Genomic DNA, 11,230 nt, shown 5'->3' with positions numbered 1-11,230 from the left:
GCATAGACGGGTATGACTTCTCCAAGTGCCTCATGGATGGTGGGGCAAGCTTGAACATCATGTACCTGGAGACTCTAGAGCGGATGAACCTCACCAAGGAACAGCTCAAACACAGCAACACTGAGTTTCATGGCGTGGTTCCGGGTAAGAAGGCGAATTCCCTCGACAGCATCACACTTCCCGTGGCCTTCGGCGATGTTCACAATTTCCGCGAAGAAAAGATCACGTTTGAAGTTCTGCCCTTCAAAAGCTCCTACCATGTCATCTTCGGCAGGCCCACCTACCACAAGTTCCACGCAAGAGCGTGCTACATCTACAACAAGCTCAAGATTCCGGGTCCTAAGGGCATGATTACCGTATCCGGAGACTACAAAAAGGCTCATGAGTGCGAGTTGGGCGAAGCCGCCTTCGCAGAATCTGTGATATCTGGAGAAGAGCTGAAAGGCTACAGAGCCGCGGTGGATCCGACTGAGATGCAGACCACCAAGAAGAAGATCTCCGAACAGAAAAACTCCTTCAGGGCCGCGATAGAGACCAAGAAAGTCAACTTCAAGGAAGATGATGCTACCAATCAGGTCTCAGTCGGAGCCAACATGGACCCCAAATAGGAAGACGCGCTCGTCGAGTTCCTCCGCGCTAACATGGATATCTTCGCATGGCAGCCTTCTGACATGTCCGGAGTACCAAGGGAACTCGCCGAGCACTACCTCAACATAAACCCGGGGGCTAAACCGGTGAAGCAAGCTATGCGACGCTTTGGCGATAAGAAGCGCCGCGCCATAGGAGTGGAATTAGCAAAGTTACCGAGAGGCAGGTTTTGTAATAGAAGTAATCCACACCTGATTGGGTCGCAAATCCCGTCCTTGTACCCAAAAAGAATACTGAAATACTAAGAATGTGCATCGATTACTCTGGCTTGAACAAACATTGCCCGAAAGATCCGTTTCCCCTGCCGCGCATTGACCAAGTCATTGATTCGACGGCAGGGGTGGAACTTTTGTGTTTTCTTGATGCGTATTCCGGGTATCATCAGATCCGGATGAAGGAGTCCGACCAAAAGGCGACCTCATTCATCACCCCATTTGGCACTTACTGCTATGTTACTATGCCCTTTGGCTTGAAAAACGCAGGTGCCACCTACCAACGTACGATGCAGCGGTGCTTGAAGGGCCAGATCGGCCGGAACGTACACGCCTACGTCGACGACATCGCGGTCATGACTCGGAAAGGATCCGACTTGATCAGCGATCTCACAGAAACCTTTGAGAATCTCCGTCGGTACAAGATGATGTGGAATCCGCTAAAGTGCGTCTTTGGCGTACCAGCTGGAAAACTCCTTGGCTTCATTGTCTCAAACAGGGGCATTGAAGTAAACCCGGAAAAAATCAAGGCGATTTTGTGCATAAAAAGGCCAACTTGTCTCAAAGATGTGCAACGGCTCACTGGTTGTGTCGCAGCAATCAGCAGGTTTGTTAGCCGTCTTGGCGAGAAGGCACTTCCCCTGTACAAGCTATTGAAGAAAACAGACAAGTTTGTCTGGGACGAGGCAGCGGATGCAGCTCTTCAAGGGTTGAAGGACATACTCACCTCCCCACCTATCCTAGCAGCTCCGGGAGAGTCATAGCCTATGCTCCTTTACCTGGCAGCTACTAACGAGGTCATCGGCCTCGTCATCGTGGTGGAACGACAGGAAGAAGGTCACGAGTATGGAGTCCAAAGGCCAGTCTACTATATTAGCGAAGTCCTTACGGAGTCCAAACAGCGCTACCCTCACTTTCAGAAGTTGGCCTACGGAGTATTCCTAGGCAGCAGGAAGCAGAGACACTACTTCCAAGAGCATCCAGTAACAGTCGTGAGCAAGGCTCCGCTGTCAACGATTCTCAACAACGCTGACGCAACAGGACGCACAGCAAAATGGGGCATTGAATTATCCGCCTTCGACAACAACTACAAAGCCAGGAACGCGGTCAAATCCCAGGTCTTGGCAGATTTCGTCGCAGATTGGACAGAAGCTCCGGATGCAAATTTGGAGCCGGAACCAGAGACATGGGTTATGCACTTCGATGGATCCAAGCAACATCAAGGCTCAGGAGCCGGAGTCACCCTGAAGTCCCCTACCGGAGAAGAACTGCAGTACATTTTGCAGATCGACTTCGAAGCTACAAACAACATGGCGGAGTACGAGGCTCTACTACACGGACTGCGCATCGCTAAGGAAATAGGAATCAAGCACATTATCTGCTGCGGAGATTCCGACCTGGTGGCACAGCAAGTAGCCGGAACCTGGAACGCCAGAAATTCCGTCATGGCGGCTTACCGAGACGAAGTTGATGAGATCGCCAAGTGCTTTCTAGGATACGAAGTCAAGTACGTCCGGAGAGACGACAACGCAGCCGGCGGACATGCTATCCAAGCTCGGATCCGGCGGAAAACCAATTCCGCCCGGTATTTTCTCGGAGCATCTACGGATACCCTCGGTGAAGGGCGCTAACCCGGAAAACCCGGACGTGGCGATATCTCCGGCTAAAGAAGTGATGGCTATCATTCCGGCTTGGACGCAGCCTTTCCTGGACTACCTCATCGATCGAAGTTGCCGAGAGGACGAGGTCCTCGCGCGACGGCATCATCGGACGAGCAAGATCCTACACAATTGTTGATGGACAGCTCTACAAACGAAGCGCAACAGGGGTATTTCTCAAATGCGTCTCTAATCAAGATGGCATTGAAATCCTCAGAGAGATCCACGCAGGGGATTGCGGGCATCATGCCGCCCCGGGTCACTCGTTGCAAAAGCTTTTCGGCTAGGCTTTTACCGGCTCACGGCCTAAAGAAGATGCCGACAAGATAGTCAAGACCTGCCGAGGTTGTCGATACTACGCTACTCAACCAAACGCTCCAGCCCCGTAGCTGAAGACCATACCTATCACCTGGCCGTTTGCGGTCCGGGGGCTCGATATGGTTGGTAAGTTAAAAAGATCATCTCCTGGCGGTTTTGAATACCTCTTGGTCGCCGTTGACAAGTTCAGCAAATGGATCGAGGCAAAGCCAGTGAGAAAAGCCGACGGTGCTACGGCACTAAAATTTGTCTGCAGCCTCGTGATGAGATTCGGCATCCCACACAACATAATCACAGATAATAGCACAAACTTCGCACAGGGAGAATTGAAGGATTATTGTGAGACAGTAGGGATTCGACTGGACCTTGCATCTGTGGCTCACCCACAATCCAATGGTCAAGTCGAAAGGGCTAACGGTCTAATATTATCAGGAATTAAGCCACGCCTTGAAGAACCGCTGCGACGAGCAGCTGGAGCTTGGGCTGACGAGTTGGAAGCTGTCTTGTGGAGTTTGCGAACTACCCCTAACAGGTCAACAGGGTTTACCCCATTTTTCCTGGTATACGAATCCGAAGCTGTGCTTCCCTCCGACATCATCCACGATTCGCCGCGAGTTTCCGCCTACAATGAAGAAACAACTGACGAGGCTAGACAGCTATCTGTGGACCTGATCGAGGAAGCTCGGAATTTAGCTGACCAGCGCTCCGCCATCTACCAGCGAAGCTCCCACGTTATCACGCGTCGTCGAGTTCGGAATCGCTCTTTCATGACAGAGACTCGGTCCTCCGCCTTCGGCGGGTGAAAGACCATAAGCTGCAGTCTCCATGGGAAGGACCCTTCATCGTTAGCAAAGTGCTTCATAACGGATCGTACTACCTTATTGATTTCCGAGAGCTGAAGGACAGACCTGCTAATTGGCATCGGAAACGCAAGCGTGAGGATTCGGATGACATCTACGACGAGACAGATCGCCCCTGGAACATCGCACAGCTACGTCCTTTCCACACTTAGCGTATTTTTTCCGAGTTACAAACTCTGTAATAGTTATACATGATCAATGAAATAAAGCTTATGGTTCACTCTTCGAGTCTTTTACCTCCTTTACTTGTTCATTTTTAGATCATGTGTGTTTTCCGACTAAAACCGCAGAGCTGGATATTTCCGCCTAGGCGTGTATAAAAGTTGTGATTTTCAAAAATCGTCCTTTAGGACGTAAGCTTAAGTTTTCTGATTAAATTGTTATCCGTTGCGAACTCGTGGATTCCTAGTAGCGATTTCCGGCACCTATGCTTGGGGGCTTGTTTCCGCGGTTATTGACGGATTGACATTGGGTTTCGTCGCCGCTGGCGAGTGTTTCCGGCTAAGGTCTTCCGGCTCGCGGAAGGTCAAGAGGGCAAGCCGGAAAACAACGAAGTCAGCACTTGCTTTCCGACACAAAACGAAAACATGCACATAATATTAAAGGATAGCAGGATAAGTGTTTCCGCCCCATGCATAGTCGTTTCGTCCCTAGCTACTTAAGAATTTAAAGTCTTATTACAAACCCACTTCGGGGCCAAAATGATGCAACTTTGTTTCATTGTTCAAACAGGAACTCTACGCGGAGTCCTCTTCTTCAGATTCCTGGTAGGCGGAGCCGTCGCCGTCGCTGTCGCCGGAGCCGGTCTCGGAGTCATCACCAGAGCCTTCTCCGGAACGCTCGATGCTTGACTGGAGCCTTCCCCGTAATACTCCGGCTCACCTTCCTCCTCCTCTGCATCGGAAAATCCTTTGGGCAGGGCGTGCTTGCTATACCAGAACGAGTGATTCACCCGTCTGACAAACAACTGCTCGTACCCTTGGGTTTCCGAGAGGATGGCGCCCATGTCGGAACCTTTTGGAGCTCCGCGCGCAACATCCGCAAAGTTGAGTGCAGGGAAGTGAGCCTTGCAGGTGGCTAAGACCAGGGAGGCGACTCCGCGCGCGGAAGATTTTTGCCAATCCTTAATGAAGTCCGGCACTTGTTCCATTAGCTGGGTCATCGTGTCGATCATGGAAGTTTTGGCCTTCTTCAAAGACAGAGTCTTGGCGATTCCGCGACAGGCTTCAAATAACGCGCCAATGGAAGTCCGCACTTCTTCGTATGCCTCCGTCCTCTTCAGATTAGACTCCTTTGACCACTCGAAGCCAAGGCTCGCTGTGGAAGAAGGAGGTCCAGTTCCGTTACGGAGAGAAAAGCATATGAGGATAGTCGGAGAACCAACACGGAAAAACGCTTACGGAAGATAAGTTTGTCGATGGCCTCCGCCTCCGTTTCCAGAACTTTGTTTTTGGACACCAAGGAAGTCACACGACTCTGGTTCTTCTTGATTTATCATTTAGATCCGCCAGGTCGCGGGCATGCTTCTCGGAGAGCTCCTTCCTCGCCTGATTCTCCTTGTCGGGGGATTCTTTGATGAAGGTCTTGAGGGACTCGTTCTCCGCTTCAAGCACCTGGACCTTGGCGGATAGCTCATCGAAGGTGGAGTGCTTGGCAGTCTCTTCTGTAGGCGGAAAGTTGCGCATGTTATGCATCCTGAACAGCAAAAGAAATCAAGACACGGATCTCGTACCATGAAGGCGGGTCTCAAGAAGCTGGATAGCCTTTTGGCTGTTTTCCGCGTTCTGACGCAGCCCTTCGATCTCCGTGATCTGCTCCAGCACATGAACGCGTAGATCCTCGTGTAATTTCCGCGTGGTCTAAGAGGCAGAAAGGAGTTAGCCGGATATTTAAAATCCTGGGGGCTGGCGAGGAATTCAAAGTCTTGGAGGTATAAAATTTTAAATTTCCGCCTAAGGTACATCTTGAGAAAGCATCGGCTAACACATGTTACACGGAAATGTCTCACCCAATGCTTGGGGGCTAGTATTACCTGCCGCACTTCCTTGTGCTTGGCAAAAAACACTTTCAGACCGTCCTCCAAGTCGGCGAGCTCTCGCATCTCTTCGTCTGGCTTCCCCCAAACTTTGTTCAGCATGGCGGAAACTTCCGCGTGGCGCTGTGCGAGGGTAAGCTTCTGCAGAGACTGAGTCGGTCGAGGGTCGACCCGAATCGCTTGGGTGGCTTGAATGAGCTTTACCTTCTGCTCATATTCTTCTTCTGTGGGCTCCGCGAAAGTGGCGCCTGGTTGATCTTGCGGAGGAGCAGACGAGGAGGCACCCTTGGCGGAATCGCCGTGGTCAGTGGGATCTTCCGGAAGGTCATCAAGGTTGATGACATCCTTGGGATCCGGCTTGGAGGCAGACGAAGCCTTGGGTGGAACCTCCACCTCAGGAGTAACAGGAACTGAAGCCGGAGACGGCTTGACCTTCTTCTTCAAAACCTTTGGAGCCTTGGGGGGCTGGCTTCCGGAGCTTCAGTAAAAAGAAAAAAGTATAAGCAGCTAAGTAAGGGTTTGCTTGTGAAACCAGAACTTGGATCTCGGAAACGTGCACTTACCCGGAAGGCTTGAAGAAGTGCCTGGATGGCGGGCTGCCCCTTGTTGCCGGTGTTAATCAGCTTGAGGCGCTTCTTTCCGACTCCGCTCTCCGGTAGCCGCAGTGCCGAGCACTTCGCGGGCGCGCTTAGCGTAGGGGCCGGAAGGAGCGGGCCTCTTCCTCTTAGCAGGCGCGGAGCCTCGTGAGCTTCCGCTTCTGATGCAGCTTCCGGATCCGTGTTGCCGGTGGAAGGAACCCGGAGGAGAGTTCCGAGTTCACTTTCTTCAAGCGCCTCGAGCTAATGCATAGAGTTAAACACTTAGACAAAAATGCGAAGAGAAGCAATAGACTAAAATCAAGACGACGTACCGCGGTTCCGGAACCATTCATGTGAATGTCTTTGTTGCACACGTGAACGTGAGGTTCACGCGGAATCTTGATGAGGAGCCGGATCCTCTTGTCGATGGCGTCGGCGGAAAGATTGTCTTTTGTGGCGCGCATTGGGTCGTCGCGCCCTGTACCGGAACATCAGGTGGTCCCCGTGTTGGAGCGGCTGGATCCGCTTGGTGAACCGGAAAGGGTCAAGTCCTTCCTCGTTAGCCCCTCCTCCGTTAGCTTACGGATCCGCCCCGACGGCGCGTGTGAGCTGGAGCGACTCGGAGAGGTGGGGGCAGTGCGACCATGCCGGAAGCTCGGTGGCGGGGCAGTTCTTGAACGGCGGCAACTTTCTTTTGCTCGCTGGGTCGGAGACGTCCTTCAAGTAGAAGAAGCCTCCAGACCAGTACCGTGTGGATTCGTGGCGGTCGGTGTGGGGGTAGACGCGGCCCGGGCGGATCATGAAGGTGATGGATCCGCATGTTGCTAGTTCGGTGGATTGCCGGATCCTCTCCTTCTTGACGGTGAAGTAATATTGGAACAGGGAGAGCTCGGGAGTTACCCGGAGATGGCCCTCGCAGAGGGTGACGTGATTGCTAATCGCAAGCACGCTGTTCGGAGAGATGTTATGAGGTTGGAGCCCATAAGCCTTCATGATCTCTAGGAAGAAGTCCGAAGGCGGAAATGAGAAGCCCCGCTCCACTAGTGCTTTCGTCAGCACCATCTCGTTGTCTTGGGGGGCTGGAGCTAAGGCATTCGGTGTTGTCCTCCAGCTTCCGGGTTGCAAGAAGCCTTCCCCCTCCAAGTTCTTCAGCTCAGTCTCTGTGGTGGTGCAGGGCCACCATTTCCCTTTGGATTCCGAATCCCGCTGGCGGGCTTTGGATTTCTTGGCAGCGATCTCTTCCGCCTTCTTCTCCGTTTGTCCCGCCTCGGAGGTTTTCTCCGGGAAAGCTGAGGTGCCCTCGGTGTCCTTGCCGGAATCTTTAGTGGGATCCAGCTGGATTGGGACGAAGGGAGGCGGAGCGGAGGAGATGGGCGTTGCCATGATCGGCTCAGTGGTGGGAGGCGGAGTCACGGAAGACATCTGAAGACAGAAAAGATCGCGGAAAAGCAAAGTTTAGTCGGATCCACGTCTTCGTCCTAAAGATCGTCCCTACCAACTACGGTGAAGGATCGAAGCTCGGAGAACTTACCGTAATGGGTTCCGCGGTGGTCGGAGTCGCCGGCGACGAGGTTTTCGTACGGTGGCTCGCCGGAGTTAAGAACACGATGAACACCACGGTGGTGAAATCGCTCCGTGATGCTCCGGCGAGTTTTCCGGCGGGTTCCGGCACGGCGGAGGAGGAGCTCGCGAGCGGCGCTGCGTAGAGAGGTGAGAAAGGGGGTGAATGAGGAGTTAGGGTTGACGGTGGATATTTATAGGCCGGGGGGACGAGATTCGTGCTCCGCATCCTGTGGTCGGAACGCAAGCGTCGCGCCGTTGGATGCGTGACACGTGTCCAAAACCCTAAACGGTAAAAATGGCTAAGGATAAGTTACCGCGCAAATCGCGCGAAAATGGCGCCAGAATTGGCGGAACCGTTTGAGTCTTTTAAGATTCCGGGTAATTGCGTGAGGATAAGTGGGTTCTTATTCGAAGCAGGGGGTAACCCGGAAACGTATTTCAAATCGTCGATGGATGAAGTCTCGCAGAATGGGAGCATTTTCCGACTAAAAGTTGGGAAAAGAAGAAAATGTGAAGTTGGAGTTCTTCAAGTTTCTCCGCGTTACAGATATTGTCGGAGACCACGATGGACTAGCAAGGCGGAAACAGCAGGCAAAACTCGGAGAACTATGGGGGCTACTATTGTGGGTATACTTCATGGGTGTACCATCGATAGTGCCTAGATCCGGCAGCCCGGGTGGCCCACAGATGGTGGTGAGGCATGTGGCCCATCGGGCGGCCCAGTTGCCGTTGATCCTGACGGAAGATGTCCGGTCCAGGAGCAGGGAGCCGGATCCGACCGACCTTTGGAGGAACCCGGATCCATGAAGGCCCAATAGGAATCCGGATCCGGGACGACGTATAGAGGGAGGCGGATCCTTGACGTACACGGCAAGACATTGCACCGTAGTTAGGAAACCTGTATCCGGGTAGGACTCTCCATGTAAATGTTGGAGATATGCCCAAGAGGCAATAATAAAAGTGGTTATTATATATCTTTATGTTTATGATAAATTTTTAAATATCATGCTATAATTGTATTAACCGAAACATTGATACATGTGTGATATGTAAACAACAAAGAGTCCCTAGTATGCCTCTTAACTAGCTTGTTGATTAATGGATGATTAGTTTCATAATCATGAACATTGGATGTTATTAATAACAAGGTTATATCATTGTATGAATGATGTAATGGACACACCCAATTAAGCGTAGCACAAGATCTCGTCATTAAGTTATTTGCTATAAGCTTTCAATACATAGTTACCTAGTCCTTATGACCATGAGATCATGTAAATCACTTATACCGGAAAGGTACTTTGATTACACCAAACACCACTGCGTAAATGGGTGGTTATAAAGGTGGGATTAAGTATCCGGAAAGTATGAGTTGAGGCATATGGATCAACAATGGGATTTGTCCATCCCGATGACGGATAGATATACTCTGGGCCCTCTCGGTGGAATGTCGTCTAATGTCTTGCAAGCATATGAATAAGTTCATAAGAGACCACATACCACGGTACGAGTAAAGAGTACTTGTCGGAGACGAGGTTGAACAAGGTATGGAGTGATACCGAAGATCAAACCTCGGACAAGTAAAATATCGCGTGACAAAGGGAATTGGTATTGTATGTGAATGGTTCATTCGATCACTAAAGTCATCGTTGAATATGTGGGAGTCATTATGGATCTTTAGATCCCGCTATCGGTTATTGGTCGGAGTGAGTACTCAACCATGTCCGCATAGTTCACGAACCGTAGGGTGACACACTTAAAGTTGGATGTTGAAATGGTAGTACTTGAATATGGAATGGAGTTCGAATATTTGTTCGGAGTCCCGGATGAGATCCCGGACATCACGAGGAGTTCCGGAATGGTCCGGAGAATAAGATTCATATATAGGATGTCATTTTATGTGAATTAAAATGTCGCGGAAGGTTCTATGGAAGGTTCTAGAAGGTTCTAGAAAAGTCCGGAAGAAACCACCAAGGAAGGTGGATTCCACATGGGACTCCACCTCCATGGCCGGCCAACCCTAGTGGGGGAGGAGTCCCAAGTGGACTCCCCCTTAGGGGGCCGGCCACCCCCCATATGGGAGGTGGAACTCCCACCTTTGGTGGGAGTCCTAGCTTGGCTAGGTTTCCCCTCCTTTTGGAAGGTTTTTGGTTCGGGTCTTATTCGAAGACTTGGAGACCAACTCTTGGGGATCCACCTATATAATGAGGGGCCAAGGGAGGGGGCCGGCCACCCCAAGACCAAAACCTGGCCGCCCCCCTTGAGTGGCCGGCCACCCCCTCCCAAACCCTAGCTGCCCCCCTCTCCTCCATAGCTCCCGCGTGCTTTAGCGAAGCTCTGCCGGAGTTCTCCACCGCCACCGACACCACGCCGTTGTGCTGTCGGATTCAAGAGGAGCTACTACTTCCGCTGCCCGCTGGAACGGGAGGTGGACGTCGTCTTCATCAACAACCGAACGTGTGATCGAGTACGGAGGTGCTGCCCGTTCGTGGCGCCGGAACCGATCGTGATCAAGATCTTCTACGCGCTTTTGCAAGCGGCAAGTGAACGTCTACCGCAGCAACAAGAGCCTCATCTTGTAGGCTTTGGAATCTCTTCAAGGGTGAGACTCGATACCCCCTCGTTGCTACCGTCTTCTAGATTGCATCTTGGCTTGGATTGCGTGTTCGCGGTAGGAAAATTTTTGTTTTCTATGCAACGTTATCCTACAGTGGTATCGCAGCCGTGTCTATGCATAGATGGTTGCACGAGTAGAACACAATGGTTTTGTGGGCGTTGATGCTCTTGTTATCTTTAGTTGAGTACTTTGCATCTTTATGGCATAGTGGGATGAAGCGGCTCGGACTAACTTTACATGACCGCGTTCATGAGACTTGTTCCTCGTTCGACATGCAACTTGTATTGCATAAGAGGCTTTGCGGGTGTCTCGTCTCTCCTACTATAGTAAAGATTCAATTTACTCTTCTATTGACAACATTAGTATCAACGTTGTGGTTCATGTTCGTAGGTAGATTATATCTATATCGAAAACCCTAAACCACGTAAAATATGCAAACCAAATTAGAGAGCGTCTAACTTGTTTTTGCAGGGTTTGGTGATGTGATATGGCCATAATGTGATGATGAATATGTATGAGATGATCATTATTGTATTGTGGCAACCGGCAGGAGCCTTATGGTTGTCTTTAAATTTCATGTTGAGTAGTATTTCAAGGTAGTTGTAATAGTTGCTACATGGAGGACAATCATGAAGACGGCGCCATTGACCTTGACGCTACGCCGACGATGATGGAGATCATGCCCGAAGATGATGGAGATCATGTCCGTGCTTTGGAGATGAAGATCAAAGGCGCAAAGAC

This window comes from Lolium rigidum, chromosome 2, assembly GCF_022539505.1.
Source record: "Lolium rigidum isolate FL_2022 chromosome 2, APGP_CSIRO_Lrig_0.1, whole genome shotgun sequence".
Lineage (NCBI taxonomy): Eukaryota > Viridiplantae > Streptophyta > Magnoliopsida > Poales > Poaceae > Lolium > Lolium rigidum.
This window is presented reverse-complemented; position numbering follows the sequence as displayed.